General features: G+C 43.5%; 1 long non-coding RNA gene across 1 annotated transcript in view; it reads left to right on the plus strand.

Annotated features, from left to right (window-relative positions):
* The first annotated feature begins 7,685 nt into the window (after positions 1–7,685).
* Positions 7,686–25,551, plus strand: part of LOC309545286 — a 137,778-nt gene continuing 119,912 nt past the window's right edge. Inside the window, exon 1 of the long non-coding RNA XR_014224888.1 lies at positions 7,686–7,873. This is a non-coding gene — a long non-coding RNA (uncharacterized lncRNA). The remainder of the gene's footprint in view (positions 7,874–25,551) is intronic.

Below are 25,551 nucleotides of genomic sequence, written 5' to 3' on the forward strand. Positions count from 1 at the left end.
CAATACTATATAAAACTGCAATTAATCACTACATTAATATAAAACATTAGCGGCACATATGTGGAGTCTGTTCAATCGATGAAATATGTGAAAAATAAAAATAAAAAGACAATTGATCATCAATCTCATGCTTAGTAAAGAAAATAATTGAATAATAAAAATAGGATAAGATAAAACTAGGAGAACCCAGGCTAACCTAGGCTCACTGAGGACCCCTAGAGTTATAGTGAAACAACAATACGTGAAATAAAATACATGAAAAAAAAAAAAAAAAAAATTAATTATATGAATGATCGTGAAACCGCCATTAACAAGGATTTGATTGGGCATTAAAACCATTAAATAGAATAAAAATCACATAATAAAAAGACAGAAATCAGTATATTGCAAGTATACTTGTGGTCCCTATAATTTACTTATACATGGACCTAAGAGAAAAAAAACAACAAGATATTTTAATATATCTATAAAAGCATCAGAATGTAAAAATATAAATATATAAAAAATTATAAAATATTAGGAAAATATTATAAAAAATATTATAAAAAACTCAGGCTTAGGGCGCAACATTATAAGATGGTATGTACATCAAGCTCTTCATTTAACCCTCGAGGCGCGAGAGCATCCAATGTGTAAATCCAAAAGGTTTCTCGCATACACAATTTAGAAAAACGTTCACCTTCTGGTAATTCTTTGGGGATAGCTTCAATGACCCAGATTTTTAGACCCTCAGTAGATTTACCGTGGATTTCTAGAAAGTGTCGCGGGACGCTATGGAGATCACATCCCCCCTCAATGAGGCGGCGATGTTTCCCAAAGCGTTGTCTGACTGGTCTAATCGTGCGACCTACATAGAGCAGTTGGCACGGGCATATCAGACAGTACACCACGTATTCAGTTGAACAATTATAAAAATTTTCCAAGACATACCTTTTGTCGTTATGTGTAAAGTCTTTTTGGCCGTGTCGCACAAAATCGCACATTTTGCACAGCTTTTTTCGGCACGCATACATGCCTTTTAAAGGAATCATCCATGGCAAGCGGTTGGTAGTCTTAGTTCTCTTTAATTTGCTTGGCGCTATCTTATTTTTCAAAGTTGTAGCTCTCCTATATGTCACTTTAGGTTTGTCCAAAACTACGGAGTTCAGATAGGGATCTTGTTTTAGAATGTCCCATTGCTTCGCCAGAATTTTTTCCATTTTTCTATATTGGCAATGAAACCTGGTGACAAATCGGACCGGGTGATGGTCAGTAGTAACCCTAGAACTGGGGGGTAGGGATGATCGAACGGTTCGGGTCGACCATCGGTTCGACCCGAACATTGGATGTTCGATATTCGGCCGAATACCGAACTTTTTGCGGCAAAAGTTCGGTATTCGGCCACCAGAACCGCCCAAAATGCACTGGGACAGGAACTGGGCTTTAAAAACCCGTGATTGGCCCAGAAACGTCTGCAAAAGCCAATGAGGGGGCAGGAGTCTCCTAGGAACGTGATTGGAGTGACTACGGGGACCAGAGGCCAATCAGGAGTGAATATGCCCCACACTATATAAGATGGCCCCGCCTAACCCCTAGCACAGTTATCCAGAGCCTGTTGAAGAGAGTTGAAGCAGTTCTGTCTGACTCCTGCTTGCTACACTACATTTCCTACATATCGAGTGGTTCTAAAGCTCCATATAGCAGAATTGTATTTAGCTTACAGCCAGTGTAGTTAGATACAGCGATTGTGCTGGTTCTTAGAGTTAAAAAAAAAAAAAAAAAAAAAAACTTAAGGGACAGTGTCAGTCTTCTGCTGTATGGAGCTTTCTATTTAGTGGAAAGGGATATCTAGTGTAGTTAGGGAACTTTGTACTACATTAGTTAGATTTGAAAATTTAGTTTCTGTAGGGAAAGTGTGAGGGTTCTGTTTAGTGAGCACGTGGCACAGTGCTGCTCTATCACAGCAGGTATACGTGCTTGCTAGGCAGCAAAATACAGTGACAACTTAACGCCTGTTGTTCAAAGCGTTAGGTGCACTGTACAAAAGCCTTTGCAACTGTGCGTGACACGCAACTGCTGTGCTGTATCCAGCGACAACTGTGGGTCGCATAGCAGTGTGCGTTTTTCACCGCACACAGTTGCCAACGCATCAGTGACAACCTAACGCCTGTTGTTCAAAGCGTTAGGTCCACTGTGCAAAAGGCTTTGCTACTGTGCGTGAACCGCAACTGCTGTGCTGTATCCAGCGACAACTGTGGGTCGCATAGCAGTGTGCGTTTTTCACCGCACACAGTTGCCAACGCATCAGTGACAACCTAACGCCTGTTGTTCAAAGCGTTAGGTCCACTGTGCAAAAGGCTTTGCTACTGTGCGTGAACCGCAACTGCTGTGCTGTATCCAGCGACAACTGTGGGTCGCATAGCAGTGTGCGTTTTTCACCGCACACAGTTGCCAACGCATCAGTGACAACTTAACGCCTGTTGTTCAAAGCGTTAGGTGCACTGTACAAAAGCCTTTGCAACTGTGCGTGACACGCAACTGCTGTGCTGTATCCAGCGACAACTGTGGGTCGCATAGCAGTGTGCGTTTTTCACCGCACACAGTTGCCAACGCATCAGTGACAACCTAACGCCTGTTGTTCAAAGCATTAGGTCCACTGTGCAAAAGGCTTTGCTACTGTGCGTGAACCGCAACTGCTGTGCTGTATCCAGCGACAACTGTGGGTCGCATAGCAGTGTGCGTTTTTCACCGCACACAGTTGCCAACGCATCATTGAGAAATATGCCTGGTAGACCAAGAAAAGGCATACGTGGCCCTGCTGCGGAAAGGGGCACAGCTTCTAGGGTGTCTAGAGGCAGGGGTGGACGTGGTGGTCAGTCCTCAGCCAGGCCACCATTTGGATTGTTCTCCGGCAGTGGCCAAGCTATACGTCCACAGTATGTACAGGAGGTGGTGGACTATATGAACAAACCCTCATCATCGGCATCATCTGCAACTACAGTGACCCAGGCAGAGAAAAGTGGTCAGTCTTCTGCAGTTGTCAGAACAAATACAGATGAGTCCATGTCCACCTCATGTCCTCCCTTAGACCCAATTTCAGACATGGCAGAGGAGTCAGCTGAGCTGTTTGACCACAGTGTCGGCCATCTACTCCAGCCTGATGCTCAGTCCTTTATGGAGTCTGATGTTGGGTCTGAGTTTGAGGAGGAGGCAGAGCAAACAAGAGGGGAAAGCAGACGGCCCGCTCCATCTAAGGCCGCACCTGTTGTCTCCCAGGCCAGGCCTGATGCTCAGTCTTTGATAGAATCAGATGTTGGGTCTGAGGTTGAGGAGGAGGCAGAGCAAACAAGAGGGGAGAGCAGACGGCCCGCTCCATCTAAGGCCGCACCTGTTGTCTCCCAGGCCAGGCCTGATGCTCAGTCTTTGATGGAGTCAGATGTTGGGTCTGAGGTTGAGGAGGAGGCAGAGCAAGCAAGAGGGGAGAGCAGACGGCCTACTCCATCTAAGGCCGCACCTGTTGTCTCCCGGGCCACTATACACACCTCATCTTGCTGGGCCTTTTTTGAGACATCCCATGCAGATAAAACAGTTGCGATCTGCAAGATTTGTAAGAAGGGTATAAAACGTGGCAAAAATGTCAACCACCTGGGTACAAGCTGCCTAAACAGGCATTTGACAACCCACCACTCGGCCCGTTGGCAGGAGCATTTAAAGAACCCACAAAAGGGCCAAAGATTGGTCAGTCGGCCTCCTAGTTCTCCTCGCGCTCCTCCTCATGCTCCATCTGCTCCACCTGCTCCACCTGCACATCAGTCTGTTCCTGGCCCTGCTATAGTCACTCGTCACCTGTTGGCAGCCTCCACTGGCAGGGATGATGATATAGCAGGCAGTGTCGCATCTACCTCCAGCACACCACCAGCTGTATCATCTAGACGCCAAATTTCGATTCCACACATGCTGGAACGAAAAAAAATGTATACTCCCCGCCACCCACATGCCCAGCGTCTAAACAGTAGTTTGGCTAAACTACTGGCTCTGCAACTATTACCATTTAACCTGGTAGAGTCTGCTCCCTTCCGTGACTTCGCAAAATGTGCAGTTCCACAGTGGCAGGTGCCAAGTCGGCATTACTTTTCCCGTAAGGCCCTGCCATCCCTATACCAACATGTGGAAGGCAATGTAGTGTCGTCCCTGGCCAAGTCAGTCAGCCATAAGATACACTTGACGGCTGACACTTGGTCAAGCAAACATGGGCAGGGACGGTACATTTCTGTCACTGCTCACTGGGTGACACTGCTTGCCAGTGGAAGGGATTGTAGCCAGGGCTCGGTGCTGCAGCCAGTGTTGCCCCCACGTCTGCAAACAGCTGGTGGTGTCGCTGATCCGGGTAGATCGATCACTTCTACCCCCTCCTGCTCCTCCTCCTCTACCTCCTCCATGCCCTCCTCTGCAGAATGGTCCTTTGAATATGATGAGGTACCACGTAAACGTTCAAAGGGCTATTCTATGTCTCAGGCCAAAAGGTGTCACGCAGTGCTGCAGCTTGTGTGTCTAGGGGACAGGCAGCACACTGCCCCTCAGATTCTTGGGGCTCTGCAGGCACAGGCCCAGAGGTGGTTGACACCACGCCAGCTGCAGCCAGGGATGGTGGTTACTGATAATGGGTCAAACCTCCTGGCCGCCCTTCGTCAGGGAAAGTTAACCCATGTGCCATGCCTGGCGCATGTCCTGAATCTCGTGGTACAGCGGTTTTTGAACTCGTACCCGGGAATGCAGGATGTGCTAAGGATGGCAAGAAGGGTGTGCAGTCACTTCAGGCGGTCGTACAGTGCCACTGCACGTTTGGCCGAAGTGCAGCGCGAGTTTCACCTGCCGGTACACCGCCTCATCTGTGACATGCCCACCCGCTGGAACTCCACCTTGGCTATGCTGCAGCGCCTGTACACGCAGCAGAGGGCCCTCAATGAATACCTATGCGAGTACGGCACCAGCACTGGCTCTGCGCGCCTGGGCTTCTTTTCACCACGGCAGTGGCTTTTGATTAAGGATGCATGCGCTGTCCTCTCGCCATTTGAGGAGGCCACAAGGATGGTCAGCCGGGACAGCGCATGCATCAGTGACACCCTACCGGTACTGTTTTTGTTGGAGCACACTCTGCGTGGCATTATGGACAGGGCACTGGAGGCAGAGCAGCAGGAGGAAGAGGAGGACTTCCTTGCCTCTCAAGGCCCCCTTTATCCTGAGAATCCTGACCCCATTATGCCTAGCTCCCAGAGGCCCGAGCAGGATCCAGGGGTGGAAGAGGAGGAGGAGGACGATTCTGCGGGAACTTTTGCAGGGTTTGAGGAGGAGGAGGAGGAAGACATGCGGCAATCTGCAAGGCCTAGTTTGACTCCCTCGGGACACTTTGGAGTAGTACGTGGCTGGGAGGAGGAGGAGCCCGTTGAAGATAATGTCGTTATGAGTGACCCCGAGGAGTCAGCTTCTCAGGCCTTCGCTAATTTGCGACGCATGGGAAACATCATGCTCCAGAGCCTGCGAAAGGACCCCAGAATCAAGGCCATTAAAGAGACTAACCACTATTGGTTGGCCACCCTACTTGACCCCCGGTACAAGTGTAAAGTCTCGGAGCTTTTCCCATCCACCCATAGAGTCCACAGGATCAAATCCCTTGAGGACAGTCTCAAGAGGAATCTGGTGAACATGTTCCCCGACTCCCGTAGGGTGCAGGGGCGGGGACAACCTACCATGGATTCTACTGGTGGTCACGAGAGGAGCGTTGGAGAAGGCGTGCGGTTGACGGATGCCTTTCGGTCTTTTTTTAGTCCTCACCGCCCAGGCCTCTCAGCTGCCACATCGCATCGACACCGTCTGCATCACATGGTGGACGATTACGTGAGGGCACAAAGTGACACAGAGGGCTTTTCATGTGACGAATCCGATCCACTGGCATACTGGGTCTTAAGATTAGACCACTGGCCAGAACTGGCCCAGTATGCCATGGAGTTGTTGGCCTGCCCTGCTTCCAGTGTCCTATCGGAACGGGCATTCAGCGCAGCAGGAGGATTCGTCACAGACCATCGAACTAGACTCTCCACCGACTCAGTCGACCGTTTGACATTCATTAAGATGAATCAGTCGTGGATATCAAGCTTTGATGCACCTGATGCAGACCTTGTAGACTAGGCTATCGTTGTGATGTGGCAGTTGAGCCTCAGTTTAAGCCTGGACCATGGTGCCACCCTCAAACCCTCCTCTCATTCTCTTTACGTTCACAGAACCTCATTTTGGTTATGACAAAAACGACAATGTTTGCGCACCTGTTCCACAGGTGCACACCTTTACAATTTTTGGGCCTCCTTCAACACCAGCTCTTTGGGGTTAAGGTGGGGAGGCTATGCTAAAACAAAAACGACAATGTTTGCGCACCTGTTCCACAGGTGCACACCTTTACAATTTTTGGGCCTCCTTCAACACCAGCTCTTTGGGGTTAAGGTGGGGAGGCTATACTAAAACAAAAACGACAATGTTTGCGCACCTGTTCCACAGGTGCACACCTTTACAATTTTTGGGCCTCCTTCAACACCAGCTCTTTGGGGTTAAGGTGGGGAGGCTATGCTAAAACAAAAACGACAATGTTTGCGCACCTGTTCCACAGGGGCACACCTTTACAATTTTTGGGCCTCCTTCAACACCAGCTCTTTGGGGTTAAGGTGGGGAGGCTATGCTAAAACAAAAACTACAATGTTTGCGCACCTGTTCCACAGGTGCACACCTTTACAATTTTTGGGCCTCCTTCAACACCAGCTCTTTGGGGTTAAGGTGGGGAGGCTATGCTAAAACAAAAACTACAATGTTCGCGCACCTGTTCCACAGGTGCACACCTTTACAATTTTTGGGCCTCCTTCAACGCCAGCTCTTTGGGGTTAAGGTGGGGAGGCTATGCTAAAACAAAAACTACAATGTTTGCGCACCTGTTCCACAGGTGCACACCTTTACAATTTTTGGGCCTCCTTCAACACCAGCTCTTTGGGGTTAAGGTGGGGAGGCTATGCTAAACAAAAACTACCATGTTTGCGAACCTGTTCCACAGGTGCACACCTTTACAATTTTTGGGCCTCCTTCAAAGCCAGCTCTTTGGGGTTATGGTGGGGAGGCTCCGCCAACACCAAAACTACCATGTTTGCGCACCTGTTCCACAGGTGCACACCTTCATAATTTTTACGCCTTCTTCAACACCAGCTCTTTGGGCTTACAGTGGTATGGCTCCGCCAACACCCAAACAACAATTTTTGCGCACCTGTCACACAGATGCATATCATTGTAATTTTTTTCCTTACAAAGGCAATTATTGCTTTCATTACCAGCACTTTCATAGGGATATGGTGTCAAGGCATCGTCCGCACCACCAAATGCCCAATTTTTAAGCATCCTTTACTTCTATTCAAAGTCAAGAGACAACAGTATTCATCCAAAACATCTCTAATCTTGTTCACTCTGCACTACATTGTGGCCCCTACCCCTAACCCTCAATGTATCCGTGCATATATGTCTGTTTCTTGTGAGATTTCAAGTTAAAGTGCACCAAACACCATTTTACATGAAATAAAGTGCAATTACATACATCTTTGGACTTCTTGAAACATTTGGTAATAAAAGCCCCATTGTGGAAATACACCCGTTAATTATATGCACATTTAAAGAGACAGCACCTTTTTCCAAAAAAACCTCTAATCTTGTTCCCAGTGCACTGCATTATGTCCCCATCATACACATTGGCTGAGCCGTTGATTAGGAGCAAAAGAAAGGTGCGGTTAAGCAAAAAAGTCATTTTTGAAGGTTTGGTATGCTGTAATTCTGGTTCTGGACATGCTACAGAGCTGAAACTTCACAGGTACACCTTTTAGACCCCCCAGACACTAAATCCAAAGAAATCTCTTTTTTTTTTTTTTTTTTAATTTTTTCAATAATTGGCTATCTATCAAAAACGACAATTTTTAAGAACTTTTTTTTGTGTGATTAATAGTCCCTGGGGCATGACCCAGAACCCTAGGCACTTTTTAGGGGCATTTATTGGGTTTTAGGGCTTAAAAATGGTGTTTTTTGATTACAGAGGTTCGGGTCCCATTGATTTCAATGGGGTTCTGAAATCCGAACCGAACTTTCGTGAAGTTCGGGTGTTCTGGTCGAACCGAACTTTTCAAAAGTTCGATCATCCCTACTGGGGGGTTTACCTGGAAGATAAGTCTCAAAGGCTTGACTGACTATATCTTCTGGGTACCCTTTTTCTGAGAATTTTTGCTTCAGATGTTCACTTTGAGCTAAATAGTCCGAATCTCTAGTGCAATTCTGTCTAAGTCGACAAAATTGGCCCTTGGGTATATTCTTTGTCCATTGGGGATGATGGCAACTGTTAAAATGAAGATATGAATTACCACCCGTAGGTTTGATGTAATTCTTGGCATATATCTGATGAGATTCATGTCCAAGTTCCAAATCTAAAAATGGCATAGAATCAGGATGTGAGGCAAATGTGAACGAGAGGCCCAGGGAGTTGTTGTTACAATGCCCGACAAAGTCGTCGATCTGGGAGACAGAGCCATCCCAAATGACGATAATGTCATCGATGTAACGCCCAAAGAAGACAATATGTTTAGCGAACGGATTGTTCCACCAAATATATCTCAATTCCCAATATCCCATCATAAGATTTGCGTACGACGGGGCAAAATTGGCGCCCATAGCTGTGCCGTTTATCTGTAAATAAAATGTGTCCTCAAACTGAAAATAATTGTGGGTTAAACAAAACTGTGTCGCATCCAAAATAAAAGCCACTTGATCATGATGTAAAGAGGAGTCTTCAAGAAGAAAATGTTGAATGGCTTGTAAGCCTATATTGTGGGGAATGGATGTGTACAATGAGCTAACGTCCAAGGACAACCAAGAGTAACTATCTTCCCATCTGTATGGGATGATCTGTTCCAATAAGTGGCCAGAATCTCGTATATAAGATTGCAGATTTTGGGCAAAAGGTTGTAAGTAAACATCGATGAATTGGGAGAGACCACTGGTAATACTGCTCATTGCAGCAACAATAGGTCTACCTGGAGGGTGCAGGGGATCTTTATGGACCTTTGGTAAGTGATAAAAGTAGGGGGTGTTGTAGTAGTCTTTCTTTAAGAAAGCCGCCTCATCCTTATTTATCACTTTTTTCTGCAGTGCTGACTGTATCAGTTGCTCTACTTCTATCTTAAATTAAGGTAATGGATCCTTGGAGAGCCTCAAATACGTTTTTTTATCATTGAGCAAACGGATTGCTTCAGTAACATAATCTGTTTTATCTTGGAGGACAATTCCTCCACCCTTGTCCGCAGATTTTATGATGAGATCAGAATTACCAGTAAACCTCTTTAAGGCCTGAGATTCTCCATAATTAAGATTAAAGTGGGAGTGTTTATTCTGTTTAGGTGTATCTGAGCACAATGTTTGGAAATCAGAAAAAACCGTCCTATAAAAGGATTCGAGGTATGGGCCTTTTGACCGGGTAGGATAAAACACAGATTTTGGGCGCAAATCCGTATGGGAAATACGTGGCGAGTCCAGGAGATGTTGTGTGAGTAGCAGAGTGTCCAGGTCTATATCATCGTTTTCACAAGGATCATAAGTGCTGAAAGGACTTCCCGGAATACTTTCTTCTGTGGAATTAAGTAGACTTATCTCTATGTTCTCAATGGAGCGACCAGTATTGGCTTGTTTGGACTTCATATTGAAAAATCGTTTTAACGTGAGATTCCGTATAAACTTGTTCAAATCTCGAAATAACAAAAAGGAATTGGGGAAAGAAGTGGGGGCAAAGCTGAGACCTTTATGCCTTTATGTAGTAAAGATATATCATCTGAATTAAGCTGGACGGAGGAAAGGTTGAATATCTTTATAGTCTCCGCTGTTTTATGTTTATTTTTGATGATTCGTTTACCTCCTCTACATCCTCGTCTACAAGCTTTCTTTTTTCTTTCTGGCTTTTGTCAGGGGGCCCCCCTCTAAAAAAGACACCGGGGGAGGGACTAATGGACCAGAATACGTCTGAAGTTCTTTTATCATAACGGGAAAAGATACACCTTGGCTAAGTCCAGATGCCGTGGATGTAACCTCAGCACGACTAGCGATGGAATTCTTCCTATACTCTGTCACATTGGTAGATAGTTTAGAAAGAGTCTGATGGAGCGCAGGGCCGATCGACGTCCCAGCAGTAGCTGGAGGGTCAGATGTGCTGAGGGGTCTATTACTAACATTATTGTTAAGGGTGGTAACTGAGTTGCCAACTTTGCTATTTCCTATCTCTGTATGTTTAATGCTGTTGTTATTATTATTATTTTTATTTATATTTTTGGGTGGGTTCTTAGGAGGGCACCTAGAGGGAGTTTTCTTGCCACGTTCAGTTGTAGTACTCCGATTACTATGGGAACTGACTATAGATGTACATCCATTGCTGGGAGTAGACCGAGTATTGCCACCGCGTTGAGAGAATGCAGTCCTTAAGGGCGGGACAGGGTGAATCTCTATGGACATTAGTGGGGGTATATGATGGTTCTGTTTCCATACGAAAACCTTGTTATTGCTATAATCATCTAAATCTCTCCTAAATTTATCCAATTTAGTTTGAATCAGCTGATCCTCCTTTCTTTTGGTGTTCCTTTTAAGGGTGTCAAGCCAACCAGATGGAATGTGAGTCTTAAAATTCTCAATGTCCTGAATCAATATTTGGATATTGTGTATAAGTGAATCATATTTTATATGTTGCTGTGTGGCGAGAAGCCCTAGCCATTTGGAAGTGCAAAATTCTGCAATGCCCTGCCATTCTTTTAGGTGGGTGGGATCTAAAAAAGAACAGGTTTGTGTAATCCTAAGCCCCCTAGGGGAAATTTTGGCCGATAAATATTTCTTTAAAAAAAAAAAAAAAAAAAGGAGAATATATAAAATATATATATATATATATTGTATATATACACCCGTATATATATATCTATAGGGGTGTATACCGTATACTGATTAACTTTCTACCACCAGAAAGTCCATACAAGTAAAAACATCAATTGTCACCTAAATAACGGTGCAGGGTCTATCAAACAAACTCCACTCACGTGCAAACATGGATAAAATCAAACATAATACCAATCAAAGGTCTAATAGTAAGACACCGTGTGGATGATTAGAGGTACAATATTTACCAAATTTACAAATCAATAGCCTTGTAATAAAAAACCATATGAGTGGTTACATACACATCATGAGCTAATTGGTCAAGCAGCTCCACGACCTCTCAATAAGACAGAAAAAAACAACAACAATGTAGGAGCGCTAACAAAACCTCCAGCACATGAAGAGTAAATGGGTTAGAACGGGTGGGGGAGGGGAAGGGAAGAGAACATGAGGAATAGAAACTGCAAAAAAAAAAAAAACGCAGATGAAAAAACGCAGATGAAAAAACGGAGATGAAAAAAATACCATAAATTGATGAATGACAGAGTCCTGATGGAAAATGTCCAAGGCACCGAGCTGCTCTCCACAGACAAGAGGAGTTCTGAACTAAACAAAAGAAAAAGAGAGAGAGCGCTCTAAGTGCAGACAGTCTTTATTAATAACAAGGCATAGGTGATGCACGACGCGTTTCTGAGCTTGCGCTGGGTCACGTACGGCCCTGCGCGCTCTTTCTTCAGGTGCTGTGAAGCCGTGTTTATTCCAGGGAATATATATGGTGCACAATAAAGGATAATTGGACACAGCCCAGGAGAAAGGGAACCTGCTAGTGATTTAAAACGACATATAGACAGGCAATACTATATAAAACTGCAATTAATCACTACATTAATATAAAACATTAGCGGCACATATGTGGAGTCTGTTCAATCGATGAAATATGTGAAAAATAAAAATAAAAAGACAATTGATCATCAATCTCATGCTTAGTAAAGAAAATAATTGAATAATAAAAATAGGATAAGATAAAACTAGGAGAACCCAGGCTAACCTAGGCTCACTGAGGACCCCTAGAGTTATATGGAAACAACAATACGTGAAATAAAATACATGAAAAAAAAAAAAATTAATTATATGAATGATCGTGAAACCGCCATTAACAAGGATTTGATTGGGCATTAAAACCATTAAATAGAATAAAAATCACATAATAAAAAGACAGAAATCAGTATATTGCAAGTATACTTGTGGTCCCTATAATTTACTTATACATGGACCTAAGAGAAAAAAAACAACAAGATATTTTAATATATCTATAAAAGCATCAGAATGTAAAAATATAAATATATAAAAAATTATAAAATATTAGGAAAATATTATAAAAAATATTATAAAAAACTCAGGCTTAGGGCGCAACATTATAAGATGGTATGTACATCAAGCTCTTCATTTAACCCTCGAGGCGCGAGAGCATCCAATGTGTAAATTTTAGGTGACAATTGATGTTTTTACTTGTATGGACTTTCTGGTGGTAGAAAGTTAATCAGTATACGGTATACACCCCTATAGATATATATATATATATATATATATATATATATATACGGGTGTATATATACAATATATATATATATATATATATATATATATATTTTATATATTCTCCTTTTTTTTTATTTTTTTTTATATGGTTGATCATGGATCTCATTAGTGACATTGAACTTCACAAATATGATATATTAGATACCCTATATTCCATTTTTCCCACAGATCTATTTTCTGATGAGCCTATCAGAAAACGTATAGATCGTTATGTTTTATGCGGGATGTTCAAAAAATTGGAGAGGTTAATGCATTCCGCCAACACCCAGTGGTGGGATGAATTCTTTCTAAAGAAATATTTATCGGCCAAAATTTCCCCTAGGGGGCTTAGGATTACACAAACCTGTTCTTTTTTAGATCCCACCCACCTAAAAGAATGGCAGGGCATTGCAGAATTTTGCACTTCCAAATGGCTAGGGCTTCTCGCCACACAGCGACATATAAAATATGATTCACTTATACACAATATCCAAATATTGATTCAGGACATTGAGAATTTTAAGACTCACATTCCATCTGGTTGGCTTGACAACCTTAAAAGGAACACCAAAAGAAAGGAGGATCAGCTGATTCAAACTAAATTGGATAAATTTAGGAGAGATTTAGATGATTATAGCAATAACAAGGTTTTCGTATGGAAACAGAACCATCATATACCCCCACTAATGTCCATAGAGATTCACCCTGTCCCGCCCTTAAGGACTGCATTCTCTCAACGCGGTGGCAATACTCGGTCTACTCCCAGCAATGGATGTACATCTATAGTCAGTTCCCATAGTAATCGGAGTACTACAACTGAACGTGGCAAGAAAACTCCCTCTAGGTGCCCTCCTAAGAACCCACCCAAAAATATAAATAAAAATAATAATAATAACAACAGCATTAAACATACAGAGATAGGAAATAGCAAAGTTGGCAACTCAGTTACCACCCTTAACAATAATGTTAGTAATAGACCCCTCAGCACATCTGACCCTCCAGCTACTGCTGGGACGTCGATCGGCCCTGCGCTCCATCAGACTCTTTCTAAACTATCTACCAATGTGACAGAGTATAGGAAGAATTCCATCGCTAGTCGTGCTGAGGTTACATCCACGGCATCTGGACTTAGCCAAGGTGTATCTTTTCCCGTTATGATAAAAGAACTTGAGACGAATTCTGGTCCATTAGTCCCTCCCCCGGTGTCTTTTTTAGAGGGGGGCCCCCTGACAAAAGCCAGAAAGAAAAAAAGAAAGCTTGTAGACGAGGATGTAGAGGAGGTAAACGAATCATCAAAAATAAACATAAAACAGCGGAGACTATAAAGATATTCAACCTTTCCTCCGTCCAGCTTAATTCAGATGATATATCTTTACTACATAAAGGTCTCAGCTTTGCCCCCACTTCTTTTCCCAATTCCTTTTTGTTATTTCGAGATTTGAACAAGTTTATACGGAATCTCACGTTAAAACGATTTTTCAATATGAAGTCCAAACAAGCCAATACTGGTCGCTCCATTGAGAACATAGAGATAAGTCTACTTAATTCCACAGAAGAAAGTATTCCGGGAAGTCCTTTCAGCACTTATGATCCTTGTGAAAACGATGATATAGACCTGGACACTCTGCTACTCACACAACATCTCCCGGACTCGCCACGTATTTCCCATACGGATTTGCGCCCAAAATCTGTGTTTTATCCTACCCGGTCAAAAGGCCCATACCTCGAATCCTTTTATAGGACGTTTTTTTCTGATTTCCAAACATTGTGCTCAGATACACCTAAACAGAATAAACACTCCCACTTTAATCTTAATTATGGAGAATCTCAGGCCTTAAAGAGGTTTACTGGTAATTCTGATCTCATCATAAAATCTGCGGACAAGGGTGGAGGAATTGTCCTCCAAGATAAAACAGATTATGTTACTGAAGCAATCCGTTTGCTCAATGATAAAAAAACGTAGGTCTCTCCCAATTCATCGATGTTTACTTACAACCTCTCGCCCAAAATCTGCAATCTTATATACGAGATTCTGGCCACTTATTGGAACAGATCATCCCATACAGATGGGAAGATAGTTACTCTTGGTTGTCCTTGGACGTTAGCTCATTGTACACATCCATTCCCCACAATATAGGCTTACAAGCCATTCAACATTTTCTTCTTGAAGACTCCTCTTTACATCATGATCAAGTGGCTTTTATTTTGGATGCGACACAGTTTTGTTTAACCCACAATTATTTTCAGTTTGAGGACACATTTTATTTACAGATAAACGGCACAGCTATGGGCGCCAATTTTGCCCCGTCGTACGCAAATCTTATGATGGGATATTGGGAATTGAGGTATATTTGGTGGAACAATCCGTTCGCTAAACATATTGTCTTCTTTGGGCGTTACATCGATGACATTATCGTCATTTGGGATGGCTCTGTCTCCCAGATCGACGACTTTGTCGGGCATTGTAACAACAACTCCCTGGGCCTCTCGTTCACATTTGCCTCACATCCTGATTCTATGCCATTTTTAGATTTGGAACTTGGACATGAATCTCATCAGATATATGCCAAGAATTACATCAAACCTACGGGTGGTAATTCATATCTTCATTTTAACAGTTGCCATCATCCCCAATGGACAAAGAATATACCCAAGGGCCAATTTTGTCGACTTAGACAGAATTGCACTAGAGATTCGGACTATTTAGCTCAAAGTGAACATCTGAAGCAAAAATTCTCAGAAAAAGGGTACCCAGAAGATATAGTCAGTCAAGCCTTTGAGACTTATCTTCCAGGTAAACCCCCCAGTTCTAGGGTTACTACTGACCATCACCCGGTCCGATTTGTCACCAGGTTTCATTGCCAATATAGAAAAATGGAAAAAATTCTGGCGAAGCATTGGGACATTCTAAAACAAGATCCCTATCTGAACTCCGTAGTTTTGGACAAACCTAAAGTGACATATAGGAGAGCTACAACTTTGAAAAATAAGATAGCGCCAAGCAAATTAAAGAGAACTAAGACTACCAACCGCTTGCCATGGATGATTCCTTTAAAAGGCATGTATGCGTGCCGAAAAAAGCTGTGCAAAATGTGCAATTTTGTGCGACACGGCCAAAAAGACTTTACACATAACGACAAAACATATGTCTTGGAAAATTTTTATAATTGTTCAACTGAATACGTGGTGTACTGTCTGATATGCCCGTGCCAACTGCTCTATGTAGGTCGCACGATTAGACCAGTCAGACAACGCTTTGGGAAACATCGCCGCCTCATTGAGGGGGGATGTGATCTCCATAGCGTCCCGCGACACTTTCTAGAAATCCACGGTAAATCTACTGAGGGTCTAAAAATCTGGGTTATTGAAGCTATCCCCAAAGAATTACCAGAAGGTGAACGTTTTTCTAAATTGTGTATGCGAGAAACCTTTTGGATTTACACATTGGATGCTCTCGCGCCTCGAGGGTTAAATGAAGAGCTTGATGTACATACCATCTTATAATGTTGCGCCCTAAGCCTGAGTTTTTTATAATATTTTTTATAATATTTTCCTAATATTTTATAATTTTTTATATATTTATATTTTTACATTCTGATGCTTTTATAGATATATTAAAATATCTTGTTGTTTTTTTTCTCTTAGGTCCATGTATAAGTAAATTATAGGGACCACAAGTATACTTGCAATATACTGATTTCTGTCTTTTTATTATGTGATTTTTATTCTATTTAATGGTTTTAATGCCCAATCAAATCCTTGTTAATGGCGGTTTCACGATCATTCATATAATTAATTTTTTTTTTTTTTTCATGTATTTTATTTCACGTATTGTTGTTTCCATATAACTCTAGGGGTCCTCAGTGAGCCTAGGTTAGCCTGGGTTCTCCTAGTTTTATCTTATCCTATTTTTATTATTCAATTATTTTCTTTACTAAGCATGAGATTGATGATCAATTGTCTTTTTATTTTTATTTTTCACATATTTCATCGATTGAACAGACTCCACATATGTGCCGCTAATGTTTTATATTAATGTAGTGATTAATTGCAGTTTTATATAGTATTGCCTGTCTATATGTCGTTTTAAATCACTAGCAGGTTCCCTTTCTCCTGGGCTGTGTCCAATTATCCTTTATTGTGCACCATATATATTCCCTGGAATAAACACGGCTTCACAGCGCCTGAAGAAAGAGCGCGCAGGGCCGTACGTGACCCAGCGCAAGCTCAGAAACGCGTCGTGCATACCGTGCATATTCCACACACCATACATTCCCTGGTGACGAGGCCGCGTTCCAGCTTCCACCGCACATCGCAGCCGCTGCCTTAGACGCTGACCGCCGACTGCTGGAGGAGGTAGCCGGCTTCCTTTTCTCCTCTGATCAGCGATCAAGCTTCTGAATTGCTGCACACGAGTGGATGGCACCTCCCAGAGGAATTCCTGATGTCCATGACTTGACACAGCTCGATGACTTTGGTTTCTAGTGAGTTTATATCACCTATGCCTTGTTATTAATAAAGACTGTCTGCACTTAGAGCGCTCTCTCTCTTTTTCTTTTGTTTAGTTCAGAACTCCTCTTGTCTGTGGAGAGCAGCTCGGTGCCTTGGACATTTTCCATCAGGACTCTGTCATTCATCAATTTATGGTATTTTTTTCATCTGCGTTTTTTCATCTGCGTTTTTTCATCTGCGTTTTTTTTTTTTTTGCAGTTTCTATTCCTCATGTTCTCTTCCCTTCCCCTCCCCCACCCGTTCTAACCCATTTACTCTTCATGTGCTGGAGGTTTTGTTAGCGCTCCTACATTGTTGTTGTTTTTTTCTAAATTGGGGCAAGATTCTGCTCTTGGTCATATACTTCCTGAGGCCCAAGGTGGTTTTCAGACGAGCCAATAATGTTAAGAGCATGCTTGCACCAAGCAGAGTCCACAATACAGAACAACAGGTAAAAGACATCCCCATGTTCCTGAATATGTTTGGATCCTACAAATGCAAATTAAGTAGATGTAAGGTCAGTGTGTTTATGCATCATGGGAAAAAGATGTTTTTTTAGGAGGGACGAGCGGTCCTTCAACATCCAGCAATTTATCTGTTGCAGTACCCAATTCATAGTATACGGACTGAGGTGCCCATGTGGTTTGCTCTATGTAGGCAGGACATTCCGGGCCATGCGTACTAGGTTTGGCAAGCATCGTCGCTACATAGAGCAAAAAAAGGACAAACATAGTGTCCCCTGGCATTTTGGTCAGGTGCATGAAGGTAGTACAGAAGGTCTAGAGCTCTTCGGTATTGAGGCTATACCCATGTCCCTCCCTGAGCGGAAAAACACTAAAACGGTCTCTCGTGGCTATGTATGCCACGAGAGACCGTTTTAGTGTTTTTCCGCTTAATTCTATGTTCCCTGAGGGGTTGAATAAAGAATTAGAGGTCAGTACTCTTTTTTTAAGGTTCAGCCAGTGGCCTCTTTAAGTTTTATTATTGATTTTAAGCATGGTCCTACCTCCATTGAGTACAGGGCCAGTTTTTAACTTTTTTTTATTTATTTATTTTTTTAATTCTTACATAAAAATTCATTTGACATTTTTTGAGATTATGATGTATTTATGATTGACATTTAGGTTGTTTTCTAGTCCCATGCACTGATTCTGGTGTAGCTGTACCTCTCCTGGTATGGCCCCGTTAAGAAGAGGGGCATGAAAAAAAAAAAAAAGAAGAGGGGCATGGGAGGGGTCACTGTAGTTAAATTGTTGTGAGGTCCCAGTGTGGGTGTGACCTGAGGAAGGAGACCACGCCTCCAAAATGCATTGTCATAGCAACCTACGTGGTTGCGTATCAGTCCCTCCATCTCTCTCTCATCTTCACCTATTGTCTTCTGGGAGTCCCCCACGTCCATGCGCATTGCCGGCTGGTCTGGGCGCAGGCTCATTCGAGTGAGCACGCCAGAGCTCTGTACAGGAGGACCGGGAACTTGCCATTGGGTCTGTAGGAGGAGGATTTTTACCTCCAGACTTCTTGCAGCGGCGATCCAGGAGAGGAGAGGGGAATACAAAACCGTACACTCCCACGATTGTTCTACTTCATGTGAGTGCAAATTTGATCAAGTTTCCTGTATGTTCACAATAAAGCAGTATTATGCTAGGGCGGCTGTGCATTCTTATTTCCTTTTGATCCTTTGTACAGATATCCTTGTCCACCACCCAGTGGATTATTGGGAGAGCTGCAACGACCTGGCATTGGAAGCCAGCCCTGGTGGGATTTTTTGATCAGTGTATGAATTGGTGATTTTTATTGTCTTTGATGTGCACTGAGTAAATAGATGCCCAACATGTCACGCTTTAAAATTGTGCACTCTCATGGAATGGCGACAAACTACGGTACCTTAAAATCTCCATAGGCGATGCTTTAAACTCCCTTACTGGTTACTTGTTTAGAGTTAAAGAGAAGGTCTAGTACTAGAATTACTGCTCTCGCTCTAATGTTCATGGTGATACCTCAGATGTGCAGTATGAACTACGTTTACATATGTGTGCATGACTTACATATGTGTTCGCTTCTGTGCGCGAGTACGGAGAAATGGGGGCACTTTCAAATTTATTTTTTGTTCTTAATTTTTTACTTTTTATTTTTACACTCTCCCTTTTAATTTTTATTTTTTTTATTTTTTTTTTTATTAATCACTTTTGTTACTATTACAAAGATTATAAACATCCCTTGCAATAGATAGAGGTATGACAGGTCTTCTTTATAGAGAGATCTAGGGTCAAAAAGACGCCAAATCTCTTCTTTAACTTTAAAAGCAAAAGATCGAAAAAAAAAATTCTCTTTAGCTTTAAAAAAAAAAACAAAAACAAAAAAAAACAAACAAACACATTTTTTACTTTTAGTCTGGCCATCATGATGTCAATCCGGTCCTCCAAGGCCATAGAGCCGATCAAGAAGTATCTACTCTTTGATCACCTATGGAAGCAGCCGGCCGCACTGTTGGATCATTTCTCAGGAAAGCGGCGGTGAGGGGCAGGGCCGGACTGGCCTACCAGGATACCGCAAAATTTCCCGGCAGGCCAGCAAGTCCCCCTGCCCTGAGGCAGCAAAAAACCTGTAAAAAAAAATGGGCACGGCCGGCCCGACATGTGCACTGCACATGCGCAGCCGCCGCTCGGGAAGGCCCGTACACGTTCAGCTTTTCCCCGGCAGGCGGTACATGCGCGGTGACATGTTGGCACTGGGCGGTGCCATATTTAAACGTGCGGCACCTCACCAAAAGGTAAGTGAGACTCCTCCGCAGCCCCTGCATCTTCTCAGGAGATGCAGTGCTGCAGGCATGGTACAGGAGATTCTCCTGTACCATGCCCGCAGCACTGCATCTCCTGCACCATGCCCACAGCCCCACATCGCCTGAACTATACCCACAGCCCTGCATCTCCTGTACCATGTCCACAGCCCTGCAACTCCTGCACCATGTCCACAGTAGAGATGTCGCGAACATAAAATTTTATGTTCGTGAACAGCGAACGCGCACTTCCGCAAATGTTTGCGAGCGGGCAAACCGGGTGAACCGCCATAGACTTCAATAGGCAGGTGAATTTTAAAACCCACAGGGACTCTTTCTGGCCACAATAGTGATGGAAAAGTTGTTTCAAGGGGACTAACACCTGGACTGTGGCATGCCGGAGGGGGATCCATGGCAAAACTCCCATGGAAAATTACGTAGTTGACGCAGAGTCGGGTTTTAATCCATAAAGGGCATAAATCACCTAACATTCCTAAATTGTTTGGAATAACGTGCTTTAAAACATCCAGTGTGTGAATACGATCAGGTATGATGTTGTATTGATCAGGTAGTGTAAGGGTTATGCCCGCTTCACAGTAACAGACCAAACTCCCCGTTTAACGCACCGCAAACAACCGCAAACAGTCCATTTGCAGTGGGCACAGTACAGTCTGTGGGCCTGACACTCACTGGCAGACAACTGCAATTATATTACAGAGGAAAAATTTAATTACTTTTTTATCTGCAAGGTGCTGTGCCACCCTATATGAGTGGTGGGCAGTGGGCACAGTACGGTCTGTGGACCTGACACTCACTGGCAGGCAACTGCAATTATATTACAGAGGTAAAATTAAATGAATTTTTTATCTGCAAGGTGCTGTGCCACCCTATATGAGTGGTGGGCAGTGGGCACAGTACAGTCTGTGGGCCTGACACTCACTGGCAGGCAACTGCAATGATATTACAGAGGAAAAATTAAATATATAAATATCACTACTTGTACTAATTTAATAGACGATGTTGTAATCCACTGCGCTTTAGGAAATACAGGTAACACAAACCTGACAGAATAACACAAATAACACAAATTGCTGCTACTTAAATGAGTAAATATAATAAAAAATAAAATTCATCCAGAAAAAAACAGGAACTGGCTTTTTCATTCGAATTTCAGTAGCGCAGGGATGGTGATAACCTCTTACCAAATAAATAGGATGATAACATATACCAAAATATTTGAATCAGATGTGATAAATATAAGCATAAAATCATAAATACATAAAAGCATGAAATCACATCAATAGGAGTCCATAAAGTCCATAGGTATAATGTGCATAGAGCAATGAAAGTGCAAACATGAAGGATCACAGGTGCAACTTATGGGGACCATCCTTGCTTGCCACCACCACACAGTGCTGGGAGAAGTATCTGAAATTCAGACTCACCAGACGCCTATGCCTAACCACTGTCATGGACTAGCTAACAACAGCATATAGTAAAATCAGGTTTCCTCCAGATCTCTGATTTGTGCTGCAAAGACTCCTCTGGAAGATTTCCTGGTAAATTTATAGTGAGTCTGAATTTCAGATACTTCTCCCGGCACTGTGTGGTGGTGGCAAGCAAGGGTGGTCCCCATAAGTCCCACCTGTGATCCTTCATGTTTGCACTTTCATTGCTCTATGCACTTTATACCTATGGACTTTATGGACTCCTATTGATGTGATTTCATGCTTTTATGTATTAATGAATTTATGCTTATATTTATCACATCTGATTCAAATATTTTGGTATATGTTATCATCCTATTTATTTGGTAAGAGGTTATCACCATCCCTGCGCTACTGAAATTCAAATGAAAAAGCCAGTTCCTGTTTTTTCTGGATGAATTTTATTTTTTATTATAAGAAAAATTTAATTAATTTTTTATCTGCAAGGTGCTGTGCCACCCTATATGAGTGGTGGGCAGTGGGCACAGTACGGTCTGTGGACCTGACACTCACTGACAGGCAACTGCAAATATATTACAGAGGAAAAATTAAATTAATGTTTTATCTGCAAGGTTCTGTGCCACCCTATATGAGTGGTGGGCAGTGGGCACAGTACAGTTTGTGGACCTGACACTCACTGGCAGGCAACTGCAATTATACTACAGAGAAAAAATTAAATGATTTTTTTATCTGCAAGGTGCTGTGCCACCCTATATGAGTGGTGGGCACTGGCAGTGGGCACAGTTCAGTCAGTGGGCCTGACACACACTGACAGGCAACTGCAATTATATTAAAGGGTACATATTAAAATACTTTTTATCTGCAAGGTACTGTGCCACCCGATATGAGTGGTGTGCACACAGTACAGTCTGTATATATATAGAAAAAAAAATAAAAAAAAGCAGACTGATATACCAGCCCTAAAAAGTGCTTTTTGGGGTGCTGTCAGGAAGCTGTCCTTACAGCAGGAGTGGACACAGAACACTGGCCTAGCTAATGATTTCCCTATTAAGTCAGCAGCAGCAGCAGCACTCTCCCTGCTCTAACTAACTCTGCAGCTTCAGAATGAATGTAAGATGGATGCTGTCCTTGCTTTTTTATAGGATGTGGGAGGGTCTGGGAGGGAGGGTATGCTGATTGGCTGGAATGTGTCTGCTGACTGTGAGGTACAGGGTCAAAGTTTGCTCAATGATGATGTATAGGGGGCGGACAGAACATCGCATATGTTCGCCCGCCGAGGCGAACGCGAACAAGCAATGTTCGCTGGGAACTGTTCGCCGGCGAATAGTTCGGGACATCTCTAGTCCACAGCCCTGCATCTCTTGCGCCATGCCTGCAACCCCTACATCTCCTGTACCATGTCCGCAATCCCTGCATCATGCCCGCAGCCCCTGCATCTCCTGTACCATGTCAGCAGTCCCTGCATCATGCCCGCAGCCCCTGCATCTCCTGCAACATGCCTGCAACCCCTGCATCTCCTGCACCATGCCCACAGCACCTGCACCATGCCCGCAACCCCTGCATCTCCTGTACCATGTCTGCAGCCCCTGCACCTTGCCCACAGCCCGTGAATCTCCTGCACCTTGCCGGCAACCCCTGCATCTCCTGCACCTTGCCTGCAACCCCTGCATCTCCTGCACCATGCTGGCAGCCCCTGCATCTCCTGCACCATGCCCGCAGCCACTTCATCTCCTGCACCATGTCCACAGCCCCTGCACCATGCCCACAGCCCCTGCATCTCCTGTACCACGACCACAGCCCTGCATCTCCTGCACCATGTCCGCAGCCCCTGCATCTCCTGCACCATACGTGCAGCCCCTGCATTTCCGGCACCATGCCCGCAACCCCAGCATCTCCTGCACCATGTCCGCATTCCCCTGCATCTCCTGCACCATGTCCGCAGCCCCTTCATCTCCTGCACCATGTCTGCAGCCCCTGTATCTGGTGCACCATATCCGCAGCCCCTGCATCTCCTGCACCATGCCCTCAGCCTCTGGATCTACTGCACTGTGTCCGCAGCCCCTGCATCTCCTGCACTGTGTCTGCAGCCCCTGCATCTCCGGCACCATTATGGCAGCCCCTGCATCTCCTGCACCATGGCCAGAGCCCCTGCATCTCCTGTACCATGTCCAGAGCCCCTGCATCTCCTGCACCATGTCCAGAGCCCCTGCATCTCCTGCACCATGTCCGCAGCCCCTGCATCTCCTGCACCATGTCCGCAGCCCCTGCATCTCTTGTACCATGTCCACAGCCCCTGCATGTCCTGTACCATGCCCACAGCCCCTGCATCTCCTGTACCATTCCCGCAGCCTTTGACATCTCCTGACTCATGTCTGCAGCCTCTGCATCTCCTGCACCATGCCTGCAGCCCCTGCATCTCATGTACCATGTCTGAAGCCCCTGCATCTCCTGCACCATGCCCGCAGCCCCTGCATCTCATGTACCATTTCCAGAGCACGTGCATCTCCTGTATCATGTCTGCAGCCCCTGCATCTCCTGCACTATGCCCGCAGCCTCTGACATGTCCTGTACCATTCCCACACAGCCTATGACCACCTCCTGTACCATAGCAGCACTTTTACCCGGAATTTGCTGATATATATATATATATATATATATATATATATATATATATATATAAAGCCCTATATGCTTTCATATCTGTCTTATCTATATATAATACACTCTTCAAATGTGCTTTAAAATGCATGGTAAAAGGAATCCGGGGGCCAATACGGAAACAGAAATGATTCACTTACGGAAACAAATTACAGATTTATTAGGTTATAAAGCTAAAGCATCCTTACAGAGGAGCCATAAAATAGGATATGAATCAGGTAACAAATGCGGGAAACTATTAGCCAAGGCGGTAAAAGATATTAAAACAGCTACATATATTCCTCAAATCTTGTCTCCCAAGGGTATCAAAATATCCTTACCTAGACAGATTGCACAGACGTTTGGAGACCATTATTCATCTTTATATAATTTAACAGACCAATCATCATCCACAATACAGATGGAGGAATATATAGCCACAACCCAACTACCTAAACTTACGGCGGAAACTTGCAGATAACTGGATTCCCCAATAAACTTAATAGAATTAATGAAAGCCGGGAAAGCGCCAGGGCCAGATGGCTTTACCCTTCAATACTATAGGGCCTTTTTTTCCGGTCCTGGGTCCATATTTATTGAAACTATTTAACGAGGCTGGACGGAATCCGGTTTTCTGCAAAGATACACTGAGAGCGCATATTGCGGTTATACCTAAAGAGGATAAAGATTTAATGTTATGTGGAAGTTATAGGCCTATATCACTTCTTAACATAGATCTAAAGCTTTTCACTAAAATATTAGCATCTCGACTAACGCAACATTTACATTCCTTGATCCACCTGGATCAAGTGGGATTCATAACGAATAGAGAAGCGAGAGACAATACCACAAAAGTATTGAATTTACTATTTGCAGCAGATGGATCCCAAATCCCATGAGTCTTCCTAGGAACTGACGCAGAAAAAGCGTTTGATCAAGTTAATTGGAAATTTATGATAGCTACACTTAAATACATTGGACTGGGTGAAACCATGATACAATGGATATTATCTATATACTCCGCCCCATCAGCATAGGTAAAAGTGAATGGGATCCTTTCAGACCCATTCACTATTAAGAATGGGACAGGACAGGGATGCCCCCTGTACCCCGTTCTTTTTGCGCTCTCTCTGGAACCATTATTATGTAAAGTAAGACAAAACCCAGATATTCAAGGTATCCCAATGGGGAAAGAACAGCATAAAATTTCTGCTTACGCAGATGATTTACTGTTCACAATAACAAATCCGTTAATATCATTACCAAATTTAACCAGACAATTTTAACAATATAGTGATATATCTAATTTGAAGATAAATTTTAAAAAGTCAGAAGCTATGGGGATAAGATTAATCAGCAGTTCCCTACAGACTTTAAAACAGAACTTTAGATTTAAGTGGACAGATAGAGCACTAAAATATTTGGGGACGTATATACCCATTAACCCTGATCGAATCTTTGAACTGAATTTTTCCACCCTTTTAACAGCAATTCCTCTGGAAGATTTCCTGGTAAATTTATAGTGAGTCTGAATTTCAGATACTTCTCCCGCCACTGTGTGGTGGTGGCAAGCAAGGGTGGTCCCCATAAGTCCCACCTGTGATCCTTCATGTTTGCACTTTCATTAGTCTATGCACTTTATACCTATGGACTTTATGGACT

Source organism: Pelophylax lessonae (genome assembly GCF_965119305.1).
Source record: "Pelophylax lessonae genome assembly, chromosome: 2".
In the NCBI taxonomy this organism is placed as follows: Eukaryota; Metazoa; Chordata; class Amphibia; order Anura; family Ranidae; genus Pelophylax; species Pelophylax lessonae.